Raw genomic sequence first — 14,773 nt, 5'->3', positions numbered from 1 at the left:
GACATTCTTGTTCAACTCCACCTATTTCCTCTTCTTCTTGGGGTGCTAGAGCCCTGAGTAATTCCTTGAACTGTTGAACTTTCTCTCCAGTTAAATTCCTGATCTTCAGCCTAATTTCTGTTGACCTTAGAGCCTTCTGTGACCACTGCTTGCAGCTGATCGTGGCAACTAGTGGTTTATTCTGTGGGCCAACTGTTTCATTGGGGATGACTTTGCAATCATGGATTCTACCCCATTGCCTTTTCCTTAGTAGGAGGAAGTCTACCTGAGTTGCATGTTGGGTACTTTTGTATGTGATCTTGTGAGTGTGTCACTTTCTGAACCATGTGTTAGCTACTATCAAGCCATTTGCCAGACAGAAGTCTAGAATGTGGACCCAGGCAGTCCTCATATCCTGTTCTGTCTGTCCCGATATGTGCATTCAAGTCACCTGTTATCAACACCAATTCATGTTGTACTGCTTCATCTAGTAGGTCCTGCAACCCACATATCTCTTACTATAAAAAAGTACAGAAATAACTAGGTGCATTGGATAGAAACAAACAATATCTCACCAAGACAGCCAGAACTTCTGTTGCCAATCCTCAACTAGTCTCCACCTTACTCTTCACCTCTCCTATACTTACCAACCTTAGACAGTCTGACCTAAACAAGCTCAAAGCCTGCTACAATAAAATAGCAAAATTTGCTACTGGAGCTTTCTATCACAGCCACCACTGTATCATACTTAGGGAACTAGACTGGCTTAAACTCCCAGAGCTCTTTCACCTGAATCAGCTCTCATTTGCCCACACATTAATAAACCATCCTCTTAAAATCCCATCATTTCAACACCTTCTCCATCCCTACTGCTCCACTAGACCCCTATGCTCCAGCAGCAAAAATCTTCTTCTTATCACCAAAAGCAAAAACTCAGCAGGAGAAAGTCTATTCTTCTGTGCCATATCCAAACTATGGAACCACCTTCCCCCCTCTATAACCACTCTACCTTCCAGCAGTCACTTCAAGACTACACTTAAGTCTCACCTAAAAATACACTGGCTCTATCCTTTTTCAAATCCCGACTAAAAGCCCTTCATCTTCCTTCCTCCTGCACTTGAACTCTTATCCCAACATAGTATAAATGTCTGAGGTTTTACTAGCTGGTACAGAACATGTTAGACCTTAAGTGCTACTTGCACATTTAGCCTTCCTTGATTCTTGGTCTGTAGTCATATATTGCTAAGTCTACTATTAATAGGTAAACTGTTTCTTTATTATTGTAAAAAGTACCAATTGCTCTGTTTTTATTGTACGTCATCCTCTTTATTACTTTAATCTCAATTAATTATAATTTTGTGGAGCTTTTCTCCCCGGGCCTCTGCTGAAAAAGGACCTGTGTCCAGTCAGAATTTCCCAGTAAACAAATTTAAATAAACATATGGATAATGTCAGAACCAATAGATTTCCGTACATATACCACAACCTGTAGTGAGTCACCAGCAATACACACAGAAAATCCTTACTGTTAACTTGCGCTGTTTACATTTTTGGTACTTACGTATTATCACAACCAGATTTTTGTGATCATAAAGGTTACTTCCCGTTAATGAAATGTGACCGGTAATGTTTTAAAAGTGGGAGACAATGTGTTTGCTTTGACAAGGAATGGTCTTTTATGCAGGGTTATGAATAAAAATTAGAAAAATACTGAAGCTGTCTATGCATGCACTTCCCTGGCGGTAACATGTCATGCCATCTTCCTGGTTACTGTAACTTAATGCTAAATAAACTGAACAGGTCCTCTCCCTACACAAATGGTGTTAATGTCATGATAAAATGTTACATAGTGTGATTTTCTTTAACAGTGCATGCTGTATTTTCTGGAACCGGCATGTTCGGAGAAAACCACATAGTACTTCATTGATTATTGTCATGAGTAGTGTTGCAACGATGTTGATTGCTGTCACCATGTCTTTCTGTTTCTCTGCGGTGGGAATTTCTCAGCAAGCACAGTTACTGCTTCTTCTAAACATTGTTTTTTTTTTCTTTCTGGGAAACTTATGTGTCATGCTACATGTCTGTTAAAGTAAGCAAAACAGAGTATTATACCAGTCACAGTACAATAATGACACAGCTGTGATGGCCAAATAGGTTCATAGGTTCATAGGTTCATACTAGGCTATCTGCCCTAGGGCATTTATAAGCCTAGCCAGAGTGTGTTTGGCTTTCGCCACCCATTTTAAATTAATTTTGCTATGCCTTTTTTTGAGGTTAGTATACTGTGCCTCTGTCTAACAGTGACACAGAAGTGATAGCCGGGGTAAACCTATGATCTCCCATCCACTCATCAAGATTCCTCTTGAAGAGAGTCAATGTGGGACTCTGCCTAACCTGGACTGGGATTTTATTCCAGAGTGAAGGGAGCCTCTGGGTTATGAATCTGTCCCTCCAGCATGTCCTATTTATTTCAGTGCTGAGGTTCAAGTCTCTCGAGCGTAGCTCGATGGGATTTGGATTTTCTGAGGTGCAGCATGTCCATTAATTCCGTGTTGGACATGGCTTTATCGTCAGGCACAGATCGCCTCTGAGCAGGCGGTATGCCACTGAGTAGAGCTGGAGTTTCTTTAACCGGGCAGCATATGGCATCTGTTTGAGCTCTTTGATCCTCTTGGTGAGGTACTTTTGGGGTCTTTCCAGTTGCTGCAGGTGTCTGGTAAGGTACATCCCAAAGGGCATTGTACTCAATTATGGGCCTGATGAGGGATGAGTAAAGAGGCGATGACTTCCCTGATCTAGATGTGAATCCCTTCATGATTAGGTGGGCTATATAAAATGTTTTTCTAACCACTTTGGCCATGTGGTTGTCAAATGAGAGATTGCTATCAACTTGGGTCCCCAGGTCCCTAATGACTTCTTCTGTACTTAATGGATTACCACCTATGTGGTAATTTGTGGGCACTTTGTTTTGCCAAAGGGATGACTATACACTTTTTGGCGTTTAGCTTGAGGCCATGGCTCTGGCACCAGTTGTCTGTTTCTATGAGGCCCTTTTGGAGGATGCTTGTGTCGGCTGGAGAGTTGATTATGGCGCCCAGTTTGCAGTCATCTGTGAACTTGGTCAGCCACAGTCCTTCCCTGTTGGCCTGTACCGAGAAATATATACCGAACAAGAGAGGTCCCAGGACTGAGCATTGTGGGACACCACTTGTAACTGGTTTGGAGTCTGACATGGCTCCAGCAATTCTAACCATGTGGGTTCTGCCCTTGAGCCAGTTTGCAACCCATCTAGTGACATAGGGGTTTATATTTAAGCTGGTGAGCTTATCTATAATGCCCGAGTGGGGTATTGTATCGAAGGCTTTGCGAGGTCCAGGTAGGCTGTGTGGACCACCTTCCCCTCGTCAATGGCCTTGGTGACTGTTTCAAAGAAATCGACCAAGTTTAAGAGGCAGGATCTGCCCTTAACAAAGCCAAACTGGGTAGGATCCAGTGTCTGTAGGTCCCCAATATCTTTATTTATGAGGTCCACGATGATCCTTTCCATAGCTTTGCAGACCAAGCTAGTCAGGCTTATGGGGCGATAGTTTCCAGGATCCGTTGAGGCACCACCTTTGTGGAGAGGGACCACTGTTGCTGTACGCCACTCTTTGGGTACATATCCTGTAGTAAGGCTAAGATTGAACAGTAGTTTTATGTTTGGGTTTAGCTCTTCTTGGAGTTCATGTAGGACACAGCCCAGGACACCATCTGGTCCCATTGTTGCTGTGTTTTTTGCTTTGGAGAGGGCGGCTCTTACCTGAGCATCTGAGATGCCAGGGGGGCAGCACTCTGCTGGGATAGATATTTGCCCTTTTGGTGGGGAGAGGGGGGAGAAGTTTGCACTGAACCTGTCAGCTAGGATGTTGGCAATGTCTGTGGGCTCGGTGTATTTTTTGTAAATCTAACCATTACTTGACCGCATTTGCTGGCAGGAAGAAAGGAACATTCAGCGAGCGGAGTTGCAATAACTGACATGCTATCAGTACACTGCATAAACAAACAGCAACAGTAGGGGTTTTGTACATTATATTGATAACAGTCCAGAAAAAGCCTGTACAATTAAAGAAAACACACTTTGTAACATTTTAAAACCATTACGGGGAATATTTCAGGATCGGAAACTAGCCGGTAATCCAGTGACAAATCTGGTTGTGATAATACGTAAGTACCAAATTTTTTTGTACAACTGCATATAGGAAAGCAGTGTTTGTAAGCTATGCAGATGTACCCGCCTGTATGCATACAGGTCAATCCTGCACCCCTCCAGTAAGTCACATATATTTTTTATATTGCACACATTTTTTCCTAAATGCATCAATCTAAGCATATACACATACGTGTCTAAGGAGTAATGATACCATAGGTCTATAAAGAGAGAAATATATCCCACCACAGCAATGCTAGCAGGTGCAAAATTGCCTTTGTAGCTACCTATGTGTCAGGTATTCCTGAAAGTAAGACCAGCTATATCCACACAGAGTTTAAGACTCATTTGTGCCATACATAATTAATGAGGTTCATTATAATTCAAAGTTTTGGAATTCCATTTGCACATGGCTGGGTAAGTTCTCAAAATATGGTGCATTAACCAATACCTTGGCATAACAGGATTGTGCTCCATGCAAATATCAAATAGGTATCATTAAACAGGACCATATATAGCATGTGCCTGTTACCTCCCAATGATCTGATACCATGCCATAAGCACCACTTTTAAGTTGTGGTTTTGATACATTTAAAGATCAGACCATTGCATTGTTATACGTGTATGCTTGCTTTGTAGGCATTCTCCTCCTCTTTCCCTGTCTTTACCTTTCCTTCAATTCTTGAAAACAAATGGGGCCTATTCCCCCCAAGAAATATACAAATGAAGATATATATATATATATATATATATATATATATATATATATATATATATATGTATATGGAACCCGGACAGTCTACCGAAAGCCTGTTTCACCGAAAGTGAAATGAGCTGTCACAGTTTTGCGAAAGCACTTTTTATCAAAAAAAGTACTTTCGCGAAACTTTCATAAAAGTACAGGGAATCGGGGGGAAGTGGTAGTGGGCAAGATCGGACTGCAGTGGGGATAAGGGAATATCCCTTTTCCCTACTATAATGTGATCTCAGAGTGAGAATATAAAAGTAGGGGGGTGTAGGGGGGGGGGCGAAGCCTCCCTGCGTAAACATGGTGTGTGTGTTTTTTTTGTTTTTGTGTGTGTGTGTGTGTGTATGTGTGTGTGTGTGTGTGTGTGTGTGTGTGTGTGTGTGTGTGTGTGTGTGTGTGTTTTACCTTCCGTTTACCAAAACTGCTTTTTCGGTATATATATATATATATATATATATATATATATATACATATATCATTATGATATATTATGATCGAGGATCATTATGGAACTCATAAACAAAGACATTGGGGACCTACAGACATTGGATCCTACCCAATTTGGCTTTGTCAAGGGCAGATCCTGCCTTCTGAACTTGGTCGACTTTTTTGAAACAGTCACTAAGGCCATTGATGAGGGTAAGGCAGTTCACACAGCCTACCTTGACCTTGCAAAAGCCTTTGACACAATACCCCACTCGGGCATCATAGACAAACTCACCAGCTTAAATGTAAACCCATATGTCACAAGATGGGTTGCAAACTGGCTCAAGGACAGAACCCACAGGGTCAGAGTTGCTGGAGCTATGTCAGACACTAAGCCAGTCACAAGTGGTGTCCCACAGGGCTCAGTCCTGGGACCCTTCTTGTTCGGCATTTATTTTTCCGAGGTACAGGCAAACATAGAAGGATTGTGGCTGACAAAGTTCGCAGATGACTGCAAACTGGGCGCCATAATTGATACTCCAGCGGACACAAACATCCTTCAGAGAGGCCTCATAGAAACAGATAATTGGTGCCAGAGCCATGGCCTTAAGCTAAACGCCAAAAAATGTATAGTCATACCCTTTGGGAAAAACAAGGTACCGACAAATTACCACATAGGCGGTAATCCATTAAGTACGGAAGAGGTAATCAGGGACCTAGGGACCCAGGTTGACAGTAACCTCTCATTTGACACTCACATTGCCAAAGTGGTTAGGAAGACTTTCTATATTGCCCACCTTATCATGAAGGGTTTCACATCTAGATCAAGAGAGGTCATTGTGCCCTGTACTCTTCTCTTATCAGGCCAATGATTGAGTACAATGCCCCATTTGGGATGTATCTCACCCAACACCTGCAGCAGTTGGAAAGACCCCAAAAGTTCCTCACCAAGAGGATAAAGGGTCTTAAACATATGTCATATGCTGCCCGACTGAAAAAACTCCAGCTCTATTCAGTCGCATACCGCCTACTCACAGGTGATCTGTGCCTGACGTACAAGGCCATGTCCAATCCTGAATTAATGGACATGCTCCACCTCAGAAAATCCAAATCCACCAGAGCCACGAGAACAAGTGACTTAAACCTCAACACAGAAATAAATATAACGTGCTGGAGGGACAGATTCATAACCCAGAGGCTCCCTACACTGTGGAACAGAATCCCAGTCCATGTTAGGCAGAGCCCCTCACTGACTCTATTCAAGAGAAATCTCGAGTGGATGGGAGATCGTAGGTTTACCCCGGGGGTCATCTCTTTGTCACTACTAGACAGAGGCATAGTACCCTAAAAGGGCGTAGTATTATCATCCTAAGGGGTGGTGTAAGTCACATACACTCTGGCTAGGCTTATAAATGCCCTAGGGCAGATAGCCTAGTATGAACCTATGAACCTATGAACCTATATATATATATATATATATATATATATATATATATATATATATATATATATATATATATATATATATATATATATATATATATATAGATATATAGATATATATATATAGGTCTATTATGAAACATCTGAAACCCATAACATCTAATTTCATAACATTGAGACCAGAACGTCTAAAACCCAAAATATCTAAAACCCATAACATCGAATTTCTTAACATCTAACACTACAAATCACAAGAAAATAACATCCCCTCCACATATAACGACGCCAAACTACCAAACACACTTTTTGCTATGTTTCTGCAGAGGGACAAGCCCCCCCTGCACCCCCCACACCACCCGTAAATTAAATATACCAACTCCAAGATCACACTAAAGTGGGAAAAAGTTAATTTCCTAACCCCACTGTATCAAGCTCCCCTGCAGAAACGTAGTAAAAGTGTGTTTGGTAGTTTGGTGTCATTATATGTCATTGTATGTGGAGGAGATGTTATTTTCATGTGATGTGTACTGTTAGCTGTTATGAAATTCAATGTTATGGGTTTTAGATGTTCTGGTCTCAATGTTATGAAATTAGATGTTATGGGTTTTAGATGTTTTGAAGGGAACCCATATATATGTATATGTATATATATATATATATATATGTGTGTGTGTGTGTGTGTGTGTGTGTGTGTGTGTGTTCCCCGTGTCCCTCTGGCTGTTGCTCAGATTTTCCTATACTTCTTGTATGTCCCTCTTCTTCACCCATACCACAAGTCTGTTTTTCTGTCTCCCTGTTTCCTTATGTGTGTGCAATATCTGTGTTCTCCACATGTCCCACACCCATTGTTAGCTACTGTTAGCTGTGGCAATGTGGCAGTGATTGCCTTCACCTTTATTAATTTTTTTTATATGCAAGTATATTTTTACTAATATATAATTTATGGCGATATGTCATAGTTGTCTCTGAGCTTACTGGAGAGATTGTTGCAGATATGTATTTATAAATGTCATGCATCTTAGACTGGGATAGTATTTCCATAACTTTGTTCATGTACATCATGCTTTATGAGGTTTCATAACTTATGGAGTGGCTGTGACTGATATACAATGTGACATTGCTGCTGCGAACCTCTGTTATGTGCCAGGATATTCACTGACACATACTTACATATTACAAGCTTATCCACAACTTTTACACTGATATTGGCAAAATGAGACAGATTCCAGAAATTTTATGGAGTCAGGCCCAGTATGTTATTTACTTTTTCTTCTGTTATTATGTGCGATGCTAACAATTCTCCATTTTGCAATTACTGTAAGCTTCTGTTGTGCAACAAAAATATAAAAATTATATCTTGTGCCAGTTTACATAGTGGTATGGGTATGCTTATCTTACCAACCTGTAAATTTTGGCTAACAAGAATAGATGTGTGCAGGCTATGAATGTCCAGATACAAAATCTTAGCTTTTATTTATTTATTTATTTATTGCTTTGTGTATATATGTATTACAGGTTAAGATAGTTCCTTTTTTATTTAATCAATGATTGCCATAAACACTGCATAACATAGGCTTCTGCTTGTTTTCATATTGTTTTATATATTTTGGATTCTGTTTTATGTTTTAATATATTGTGTGTACACAGATCAAAAACTTCCATCTTTGCACCCAGAAAAAAGAAGATAGAATGCCTCAAACACTGAGTTATTTTTATATGTTCCTGTCCTAAAATATGAATATAATTTCTAAGAAAAGCATATGAAAGGTCTTATTACAAAAGCCGGAGGTAGACAAACAAGCATCTATGTGTTGTGAAAGCTGACTAATCCTTCTAAATGAGTGCATTTAGAGGTTAAGACAATGAACTTACATTCACACAGAAACTAGTAAATGTTTATACTTGCACATAGTTTTTATCTCAACATACACGGATACTGAGTGATACTTACATAAAAGGAGAAAAGGTAATATGATATTAAAGAGCTCAGGGTACAGTACCAAGCCCTTAAGGACCTCAGTGTGCAGACTAAAAATCAGCCTGAAGTTTAACCTTGAATAATCTCTTTGTGACTTTACCTGGATCTTCCATGCAGGATACATTTAATAATAATAGTGTGTGGTGGCAGTGAGTTGGTAAGTAACGTGTGATAATAAATATAGTGCATCTATGGGAGTTTTAAAGAAGAGGATGGATAGTGGGTAGGGGAAAGCTGGTAGAATATGTCAGCCAGGTGCTAGGTAGTTGCTTGTCCAGGAGTTGTTTAGGTGGGAAATAAGCTGTTTTGTGAAGATAGTTTTATTTAAGTTGCACCCTGATTTGTAGTGGTAGGGAGTTCCAAGTCTTGGCAATGTTGCTAGAATACAGGGAGTCACCAGAGCTGTAATGGCTTTTGGAGAATGCGATTAGTGCCTTGTTAGTGGATCTAAGTTCTTGGTTACTGGAGTAGAGGGTGAGCAGGTCTTCTAAGGCTGGAGTTTTGTCAGGTTGGTACAGTATCTGGTGAGCTAGAAGAAGCTGGTTTAGAGCTAAAGTGTTAGTGAGTTCAGCTAGGAAAGCTGTTTTAGGGCTTGACAGTGATGGCTGCGGTAGGAGGAGTTTGTGGCAAATTTTGCTATTTTGTTGTAGCATACTGATAGTTTGTTTAAATCACTCTTATTTAGATTAATTAGGACAGGAGAAGCATACAGTAAGGCAGAGAGAAGATGGGTACGAGCTAGGGTAACTTTACTGTTGTTGGTTATGAAGTTTTTGCATTTGTAATGTTGACCAAAGGCGTTGGGTACAGTTTCTGACCGTTTTCTCCATGGTAAAGCTATAACTGCTGTTTCTAAACTGTCTGATACCGATTGTTTAAACTATGATAAAGTTAAACAATTTTTATTGGAATGGTTTAAGTTAACACCTGAAGCTTACAGAAAAAAAGTTTTGTGAGCATAGATGCAAGGCAGAAGAAAGTGTATGTGATTATATTGCTCAGTTAAGCACTTATTTTCATAGGTGGGTGAGTGCATGTCATGCCACCGCTTTTGAAAGGCTGGCAGACCTTTTGGTGAGGGGAATAAGCCCTTAGCACTTTGCCTGAGGACATGAGAATCTGGTTGGCAGACTGGGAATTTAACTCTGCAGATAAGTTGGGGAGAAAAGGGGGTCTCTATTTAGCAAACAGGGCATCCCTGCATAAGAAGGGGATACCTAGTGCTGCACATGGATATAAGGAAACCCATTCTGGGCAGCCTAAACCATCCCAACAAAGTCGACCAGTAACAGGGGAAGACGCTAGTTCAGGTACATGTCCAGGATCAAGGTTTATGTGTTTTAAATGTAACGAGTGGTGCCATGGAAGCAAGGTGGGGAACAAAATGTAGGGGAGCCAGCAAGTGGGAATATCAGAATGCCAGTGGTAAGTTGTCTGGAGACAACAGGGATACCAAGCTATCACCAGAGTTTGTATCCTATCTTAGTGGATGGAAGACAGGCCACTGCTAAGAGAGACACAGCCTCTAACATAACCACTGGGAAGCCTGCAGTGGTTAAAGAGGAGCAGTACTTGCTTGGGCAGTCCACTCTCCTCAAAGTTTTAGGAGGGATGCCATTCCAAATCCCTTTGGCCAGGGTTCACCTTGACTGGGAGGGTGGAAAAGGAAGCAAGCAAGTAGGTGTGTTTGAGGATATCCCTGCAAATGTCTTGATAGGGAATGTGTTTGATAATGCAGTACCTCATGTGCATGCAGTTACATGCAGTCAGGCTTGGAGACAGGCATGTGGGTCTGGTAGCCTAGTGGAGACTCAGACAGACCCCACACCTGAAGCCAGAGCTGGCAAGGTGGCTATTTCAGGGAGGGAGCTACATTGTAGCAGTGAGCCTGAAGGTGAGCCACAGCTGCTGGTAGGTACTGATGTTCCCTTGGACAAAGTGACTGCAAGGGCAGAGGTGAGTGGTAGTACCCAGGCTGACAGTGAGGCACCACTGTTATAGAATACCAGACTTCCTTGGAAGAGGACCTGGGAAGGGTCACAAAAGTAGAGTTGAGACTAAGAGTCTTGAGGGAAGTAGCTAAGGAGACACCTGATTCTCAAGGAAAAGGAGTGTCAGTATACTGGAACAAAGTGTTACTGTACAGAGACCTCTGAAGGAGGGCTAGAGGGTGAGGTAATACAGCAGTTGTTAGTGCCTAGAGCCTACCATCTGGCACTTTTAGCCATAGCCCATGACATTGCTTTTGCAGGTCATATGGGCATAAAGTGTACCAAGAGACATGTTATGCAGAGTTTTTATTGGCCTGGGATTGCAAGGGATGTAGCAGGGTGCCACGGGATCTGTGAGAATTGTGAAAAGGTAGGCAAAGCAGGAGACAAGGCCAAAGCTCCTTTGATGCCTTTGCCTGTGATTGAGGAGCCATTTCATATGGTAGCTATGCATTTTGTGGAGCCTCTGAATACCCAAATTTCCACAGGGAAGGATATTATGGTGGTAGTAGATTATGCTACTAGATACCCTGAGGTGGTGGCTCTGTCCTCCATTGAGACAGAGAAGCTGGTAAATGCTTTGTTAAAGATTTTCAACAGGGTAGGTATCCACAGCATGTCAGACCTGCTGGCTTGTCTGTGGGAGCGCTGTGGGGTAATGCACCTAAAGACCACCCCTACCACCCCCAGACTAATAGTCTTGTCGAGAGGTTAAACTCTACACTAAAGACCATGCTATAGTAATTTGCAGACCAGCTTAAGAGACAGTGGGACAAATATTTGCCCCATCTGCTGTTTGCATACAGAGAGGTACCCCAGGAATCCACAAGTTTTTCACCCTTTGAGTTGCTATATGGGCATAGGGTGAGGGGACCTTTAGATTTGATTTATGATGAATAGGAGGGTGAGTGTGAATCCCACAAGGAGTCTATTGTGGCAAATATCCTAAACCTCAGGACAAGGCTTAGGGAGCTCATGGGCTAGACGCAGGAGAACCTGGCAGGAACCCAACAGCAGAAAAAGGTCTGGTACGACAGGAATGCTTGAGCCCGAGAGTATGCTGTGGGACAGCAGGTTATGGTGCTCATTCCTGTCAGACACAATAAGCAGCAGGCAGATTGGGAGGGACCCTATGAAGTGGTAAGGAAGGTTAGTGATGTTAACTACATAATGAAACCTACTAGGCAGGAGACAGTGGCACACATTGTACTATGTTAACATGATGAAGCCTTGCTATGATAGGGAGTCCCTGATGCTGAATATTTGAAGTGGATGGCAGAAGGAGTCTGAGGGGGGATCCGGTGACTGATCTCCTCAGTGAGACTTGAACTGACATCTCAAGTTGAAAGGATAGCAATGTCCCAGCAGCTATCCCCTACTCAATTTTGAGAAATCCAAGCAATGTTACAGGAGTTTGGGGACGTGTTCACTGGGAAACCTGGGTGCACCCACCTGATGCAGGACAATGTGGATATAGGACCCAAAGGCCTATCAAGCATGCCCCTTACAGGGTGCCTGAGCAAGTCAGACAGACTCTGAGGGATGAGATACAGGAAATGTTGGAACTAGGGATAATCCAGTAGTCCAGTAGTCCCTGGGTCTCCCCAGTGGTGCTGGTACCAAAGAAAGATGGCAGCACCGGGTTGTGTGTGGACTACAGAAATCTAAATAGCAACACAGAGTCATATGCTTACCCCATACCTAGGACAGGTGAAGCCTTAGAGCAGTTGAGGTGGGGTAAGTATCTGACCATTATTGATCTGACCAAGGGCTATGGCAGGTGCCCTTGATTCCCACCACTAGAGAGAGGTCAGCCTTTGTGGCGCCTTTCAGATTATACCAGTTCACAAAGATGCACTTTGGGATGAAAAATTTGCCAGCAACCTTCCAGAGGCTGGTAGATCGTATCTTGGCAGGAGCAGGAGATTATGCACTTGCTTACCTGGATGATATTGCTATCTACAGCCATTCCTGGCATAAGCACCTTCAGCATGTCAGGGAGGTCCTGGGCAGACTGCAAGGGGCAGAGTTGACCATTAAGCCTAGTAAGTATCAAGTGAGTATGGCAGAGGTCTCCTACCTGGGACATAGCATGGGGAGTGAAAGATCAGACCAGAAGCTATTCAGACATGGCCTGCCCCTGTTACCAAAAAGCAGGTGAGGGCATTCTTGGGGACAGTGGGGTACTATAAAAAGTTAATTTCCAATTATAGTACAATAGCTGCTCCCTCACAAACCTGAAGAGAAAAAAAACAGCCAGATAAGGTAGTGTGGACCCCAGCATGTGAGCAGGCATTCCAGAAGCTTAAAGGGGCTTTGGGAGGACCCCCCTGTGTTAGCCAGTCCAGATTGCAGCAAATAATTTTTTGTGCAGGTGAATGCTTCAAACCATGGGGTGTTGGCTGTACTCAGCCAGGCTTCCTGAGAGGGAGAACAGAATCAAGTTGTATATCTCAGCCATAAACTTCAACTCAGGGAGGAATGTTATACAGCTGTAGAAAAATAAAGTCTAGTCATGGTATGGGCACTGCAGAAACTTCAACCCTATCTCTATTTAAGGAAATTAATTGTAGTTACAGACCACAATTCTTTAACATGGCTACATCGAGCCAGTCAACAAAATGCCAAGTTATTAAGGTGGAGCATAGGGTTGCAGGCATATGGCATGACAGTACAGCACCATAGTGGGGGTCAGCAATGTCAGTGCAGATGGACTCTCAAGACAGGGTATGGGGTAATGTATTCCCAGACAGGCTCATTCCTCTCAAACAGCATTTCTCCAGGGTCACTTGAGAAACTAGCCTGAGTCTTCAAAGTGGTGAGAGGTGATGATGTGAGGTATTGTCAGCTATGCCAGGAGAAGTAAGGCAGTGGATATGTAACATATGCCAGCATAGTTAGCTGGAGTTTTGTAAAGAATTATGTGTCATTTGCATATCAGGCTAATTTGTACAGGTGCTTGTGGTGAAAATGTATTTGTAAAGCTACTTGTGTTAAAAATGTACCAACAGTGAGACCTGCTGGACAGAAAAGAAATACACCTGTATGTCAGACTGTTTAGTAACTATTGAAATCAATATATTGTAAAAGAGGATACTGGAACAGAGGAGGTTAATCTCAGTCCAGCTAACTTTGAAAAATAGTCTGAAATTAAATTACCTGGTTTAGGCCATGAAGATTGTATCTTACAGTTCTAATTGCAGCCAGAGAAAAAAATCATCGTGAGAAGCCTGGCTTAGTAGTGCTGTAGGAAGAATGGAAGTATTACAATTGTTTTACATCTTCCAGAAGCTGTAACACATCTTGACAAAGCTCTATGTGTGTGCATTATGACACACGCTAGATTCTGGTCTAGGTTCTAGTAAAGGGGGTAGTGTGGGAACCAGAGTCAGATGACCAGATGTGATGTAATTCTATAGCCAGCACTGAAATGATATTTAGATATTAGTGACAGATGTCACTTAGCTGTCAGCAGTCTGTTTGTGAAATCTGACAAAGAGTGAAATCTGACAAAGAAGGACCATTCACCCACGTCATCCTGCCTTGCTCTAGTAAATGAACTAGGGAACATTAATTCTTTAGATCAGTCAGGAAGATATAGTGAGATTAGTTAAGTTTTGTTTTCCTGTACCTGGGTGAACCTTTCCATCTGTGTTATTTTTAATATTTCCTGTGACTGAAACACTGGTGTTTATTGTAAATAGATACTTAGTATTTTTATGTTCTTTTATTATTTATTATTAAATATATTTAAACTTTTCATTGTGGCTAGTCTTTTAGAGAATATTTTAACCTTCAAGAGTACTTATACATATTTGGTGACACTGGCTGCTCCTGAAAGCCTTGCTGTTTGGTCAATATTACCATTGGTAGTAGTATTAATTTCACCAAGTATAATTGGGTACCATGTTAAGAGCCTTAGAGCAATTGGCTTTGTGGGTGTTCTGGTGGCAGTGTATCTACCTTATTCTCTGGACAAAGGTGGTAGAGCTACTAAAGCTGTGCCAGCCTTTCCCAGGTGT

This window comes from Protopterus annectens, chromosome 1.part1, assembly GCF_019279795.1.
Source record: "Protopterus annectens isolate FY-2018-M chromosome 1.part1, PAN1.0, whole genome shotgun sequence".
Lineage (NCBI taxonomy): Eukaryota > Metazoa > Chordata > Ceratodontiformes > Protopteridae > Protopterus > Protopterus annectens.
Note: the sequence above shows the minus strand (reverse complement) of the source record.